This window comes from Gymnodraco acuticeps, unplaced genomic scaffold (genome assembly GCF_902827175.1).
Source record: "Gymnodraco acuticeps unplaced genomic scaffold, fGymAcu1.1, whole genome shotgun sequence".
Classification (NCBI taxonomy): domain Eukaryota; kingdom Metazoa; phylum Chordata; class Actinopteri; order Perciformes; family Bathydraconidae; genus Gymnodraco; species Gymnodraco acuticeps.
Window position 1 is genome coordinate 12,123 of NW_022991791.1, and position 5,616 is coordinate 17,738.

General features: G+C 50.2%; 1 long non-coding RNA gene across 1 annotated transcript; it reads right to left on the reverse strand.

The window, feature by feature from the left end:
• Positions 1-3,249: 3,249 nt before the first annotated feature.
• LOC117535217 lies at positions 3,250-5,309 on the reverse strand. The gene is made up of 2 exons (XR_004567383.1): positions 5,205-5,309; positions 3,250-3,828 (listed from the first exon to the last, which is right to left on the reverse strand). It is a non-coding gene; the product is annotated as an uncharacterized LOC117535217 (long non-coding RNA).
• Positions 5,310-5,616: the final 307 nt, after the last annotated feature.

Genomic DNA, 5,616 nt, shown 5'->3' on the forward strand with positions numbered 1-5,616 from the left:
GTCCTCTCAAATCTCGGCAGGCTCGTCAGTCCCCTCCTGCTCCCTGGCTAAATGATGCACTGCATGCTAATAGAACCGTCCTTAGGGCAGCAGAGCGGAAATGGTGGAAATCCAAACACCGTGACGACCTCCTAACCTATCAGGCTCTCCTCTCCTCTTTCTCTGCTTCGATCTCTCAGGCAAAAAGCACTTTCTTTCAAGATAAGATCCAATCTTCCTATTCCAATCCCAAAAAACTATTTTCCATCTTCTCCACCCTCTTGGACCCTCCAAAAGCTCCTCCCCCCTCCTCACTTCTGTCAAGCGACTTTGTTACCCACTTTGAAAAAAAGGTTGATGATATTCGCTCTTCTTTTTCTGACTCACCTTTACTCACCGCTGGGTCACCAGACCTTCCTTCCACCAACACACTAACCTCCTTTTCCCCTCTCTCTCCAAGTGAGGTTCTTACCCTCATTACCTCTGCCCGCCCTACCACCTGTCCTCTGGACCCTATCCCTTCAAACCTCCTTCAGACTATCGCTCCTGATATTCTACCGTTTCTCACCCATTTCATCAACACTTCTCTAACTTCTGGTCACTTTCCAAACAGTCTCAAGGAGGCAAGAGTAGACCCTCTCCTAAAGAAACCCACTCTCAACCCGTCTGATGTTATAAACTACAGGCCTGTCTCTCTCCTCCCGTTCCTGTCTAAATCACTTGAACGCGCTGTCTTTAAACAACTCTCCTGTTATCTCCATCAGAACAACCTTCTGGATCCGCACCAGTCTGGTTTCAAGGCAGGTCACTCCACAGAAATTGCTCTCATTGCTGTCACTGAGGAACTGCACACTGCTAAAACTGCATCCCTCTCCTCTGTCATCATCCTTTTGGACCTGTCTGCTGCATTCGACACGGTGAATCATCAGATCCTCCTTCGCACTCTCCAAAAACTTGGAGTTTCAGGCTCTGCACTTTCCCTCCTCACCTCATACCTGAAAGACCGTACCTACAGGGTGACTTGGAGAGGGTCTGAGTCCGACCCTTGTCAATTAACTACAGGGGTCCCTCAGGGCTCTGTTCTTGGTCCCCTCCTCTTCTCCTTGTACACAAACTCGCTCGGATCAGTCATTAGCCCGCATGGTTTTTCTTACCACTGCTACGCTGACGACACCCAATTAATTCTGTCCTTCCCCCGCTCAGAGACCCAGGTCGTCGCACGCATCTCTGCTTGTCTAGCTGACATCTCTCAGTGGATGTCTGCTGACCACCTCAAGCTCAACCTTGACAAGACTGAGCTGCTTTTCCTCCCGGGAAAAGATTGTCCCACTCTTGACCTAACAATCAACATCGGCACCTCAGTTGTTTCCCCGACTCAGACTGCAAGGAATCTGGGTGTGACCCTAGATAACAACCTGTCCTTCACTGCAAACATCGCTGCTACAACCCGTTGCTGCAGATACACGCTTTACAACATCAGGAAGATACGTCCCCAGCTGACTCAGAAAGCGACTCAGGTTCTGGTCCAGGCTCTCGTCATCTCACGCCTAGACTACTGCAACTCCCTCCTGGCTGGTCTACCTGCATGTGCCATCCGACCTCTGCAGCTCATCCAGAATGCAGCGGCTCGTCTGGTCTTCAACCTTCCTAAATGTTCCCACACCACTCTGCTCCTCCGCTCCCTTCACTGGCTTCCGGTAACTGCTAGAATCCACTTCAAGACACTGGTACTTGCGTACCATGCTGCGAATGGATCTGGCCCTTCCTACATCCAGGACATGGTTAAACCGTACACCCCAGCGCGTGCACTACGCTCTGCATCAGCCAAACGACTCGCTGCACCCTCGCTGCGAGGGGGACCCAAGTTCCCATCAGCAAAAAACACGTGGGTTTGCTGTCCTGGCTCCAAGATGGTGGAATGAGCTCCCCATTGACATCAGGACAGCAGATAGCTTACACATCTTCCAGACTGAAAACTCATCTCTTTCGACTCCACTTCGAGCGATAGAACTATTAACAAAGCACTTTTATACTAATAAAGGACTGGCTTACCTAAAGCCAGTTGAGTAGCACTTGAAATGTTTGGCTCTATGAAACCTGATGTACTTATATGATTCTGTTTTCTTCAAGGTTGTGTCTTCCTGGTCGAATGTACTTATTGTAAGTCGCTTTGGATAAAAGCGTCAGCTAAATGCAATGTAATGTAATGTAATGTGTTGAAGTTAAGAGAGCTATTTTCCTAAGACTGCATGATGACACCGCCCCTACAGAGACATATGACTGTCATGTGTGTTGCTTACGCAGGCCTTAGCTAATCTGAAGTAAACATTGAATACTGCTTTCTATCCCTCCATCTTGTGACTGTGTAACTCCCTCTCTTGGATATCAGCATGTGAAGGACACTGTTCAGGAACTAGTTGATGCTCTGTATCTGATGACTACTTCCATTCTGGAGAGGATCACAGACACATGGATCCTGAGGTTCATATTTTTGAAAAAAAGTCATATTTTTGAGGAAAAGTCAGAATGTTGAGATTTTGGAGAAAAAGTCCGGATTGGAGCAACAGCCGTTTGACTCTTTCTTGATCTTATCAATTAAACCGTATTAAATCCTGAACGTCCTCCTCCAACATGAGAGTAACATGATAACAAAGGCATCCCAACTGTAGCTGTGAACATGACAGGATGTGTGATTACCTAGAAGAGCATCAGGACTGTTTGAGGCAGATGATAGCTATGTGATTAACATGATGATTCAGCCTCTATGGAGAGAGACATCAAGCATGCTCATTTCTGACGTGGAGCTAATCTGAAGCAAACATTGAATACTGCTTTCTATTCCTCTATCTTGTGACTGTGTAACTCCCTCTCTTGGATATCAGCATGTGAAGGACACTGTTCAGGAACTAGTTGATGCTCTGTATGTGATGACTCCTTCCATCCTGGAGAGGATCACAGACACATGGATCCTGAGACTGAAGCTCAAGCCGGGGACCAGGGAGAGTTTCTAAGACTTATTTGTTAGATAGTTTGTGTTCTCAGCACCAGAGGCCGAAGCAGACTGTGTGAACGCACCTGGATATACACACCTCAACTGCACTATCTTTACTTTATTGTTGTTGTTTATATTTGTTTGTCTTGTGATGGCACTGTTGAGGAACCTGCGATCTCAGTTTGGACAATAAAACTTTACATCTTGAATCTTTAGTAACTTTATAAACTTCATAACAAAACATCACAAATCTGTATTTAATGATCACAGAGAGTAAATTAAGTATTCAGTGTGAACTCTCCAGGAGACGAGGCACACCGTGTTTATTGAGAAGCGCCTCTCACAGAAACATACCAGTCATATATTATATGTATATTATATATATGTATAGCAGGTGGAAAACATGTGTTATAGCTTATAAGTTATTAACATTATTTAAAAAGTACAGATGTTTGATATTTCTTCCAGTTTACAGTGTGATATGAGACACTAGAGGGCGCTGTCGTTATCAGCTGAGCTTAACAAGACTTTGCAATAGCATGTTTTTAGAAAGTGCTGCAGATAAATGCAGAAGAGGACGGAGCGACATCTCAGCTCGATCTGAGAGAGGGAGGAAGGTCTGAAGATTTAGAGTGCAGAAGCCGCTGGAGTCCTGCTCCAGATTCTCTTCAGTTTAGCACCAGTTGTGCATCAGTGTCTCCTCTCAGAAGGTCCTGAGTTTGAGCACCTTGCTGAGGCGCGAGGTGGCGCTGGAGTAAACCAGGAAGGAGCCCTCCTCGGTGCTGAAGTGCTCCCAGTCTCTGCAGCCGACGGTGGGCAGACTGTGAGCCGGGACGAAGCCCTCGTAGCCCTGCCACCTGCACACACATTAGAGGGTTAGCTATCTGATGTCTCCTCTACATCACCATGTGTCCCCGGTGTTTCCCCGGTGTGTCCCCGGTGTGTCCCCGGTGTGTCCCGGTGTTTCCCCGGTGTGTCCCCGGTGTGTCCCCGGTGTGTCCCCGGTGTGTCCCCGGTGTGTCCCCGTGTGTACCCGTGTGTCCCCGGTGTTTCCCCGGTGTGTCCCCGTGTGTACCCGTGTGTCCCCGGTGTTCCCCCGGTGTGTCCCCGGTGTGTCCCGGTGTGTCCCCGGTGTGTCCCCGGTGTGTCCCCGTGTGTCCCCTGTGTGTCCCTGTGTGTACCCGTGTGTCCCCGTGTGTAACCGTGTGTCCCTGTGTGTACCCGTGTGTCCCCGTGTGTCCCCGGTGTGTCCCCGGTGTTTCCCCGGTGTGTCCCCGTGTTTCCCCGGTGTGTCCCCGGTGTGTCCCTGTGTGTACCCGTGTGTCCCCTGTGTGTAACCGTGTGTCCCCGTGTGTACCCGTGTGTCCCTGTGTGTCCCTGTGTGTCCCCTGTGTGTACCCGTGTGTCCCCGTGTGTAACCGTGTGTCCCTGTGTGTACCCGTGTGTCCCCGTGTGTCCCCTGTGTGTACCCGTGTGTCCCCGTGTGTCCCCGGTGTGTCCCGGTGTGTCCCGGTGTGTCCCGGTGTGTGTGTCCGTGTGTCCCCGGTGTGTCCCGGTGTGTCCCCATGTGTCCCCGGTGTTTCCCCGGTGTGTCCCCCGTGTGTCCCCATGTGTCCCCGGTGTGTCCCGGTGTGTCCCCGTGTGTCCCCATGTGTCCCCGGTGTGTCCCCGGTGTGTCCCCCGTGTGTCCCCGGTGTGTGTGTCCGTGTGTCCCCGGTGTGTCCCCGGTGTGTCCCCGGTGTGTCCCGGTGTGTCCCCGTGTGTCCCCATGTGTCCCCGGTGTTTCCCCGGTGTGTCCCCCGTGTGTCCCCATGTGTCCCCGGTGTGTCCCGGTGTGTCCCCGTGTGTCCCCATGTGTCCCCGGTGTGTCCCCGGTGTGTCCCCCGTGTGTCCCCGGTGTGTGTGTCCGTGTGTCCCCGGTGTGTCAGGAGACTCTCAAAGTGTCAGGAAATAACCCCCTCTCTCTTCTCCTCCGTACCCACATCTCTAAAAACGGGGAACAACGGAGCTTATCCAGATTTGCTGCGTCATGACCACATTACTAAAATGTAGGCGGGCTTTAGACCCACGGGCCAATCAGAAGCATTGCTGTCAGAATCAATGAGACTCTGGAAGTGATACGGTCTGTGTTTACATTAGCATGCTAACACTCAGAGCTAACCTGTGCTGGAGAGAGTCTGTGTGAAAAAGCAGGAAATAGAAGGTGCTCAGACATGTGACAGGAAGTGCTCACCTGTAGATGACGCTGTTCAGAGAGTACGAGCTGCCGTCGTGAGAGTTCGCCACGATCAGAAACTTCTCCTCTCCGACCGTGAAGAACTCCCAGTCCACCGCGCTGAACACAACAACAACAACAACAACAACAACAACAAGATGAACAAGATTCCAGCACCAGACACGTTTCATGCTGCTACGGACACTAATGCACATTCTCAAAGGTATTGAAGTGTCTGTTGATTGATGTCTTAATGTGTGCACGTGTCTGTTGATTGATGTCTTAATGTGTGCACGTGTGTCTGTTGATTGATGTCTTAATGTGTGCACGTGTGTCTGTTGATTGATGTCTTAATGTGTGCACGTGTGTCTGTTGATTGATGTCTTAATGTGTGCACGTGTGTCTGTTGATTGATGTCTTAATGTGTGCA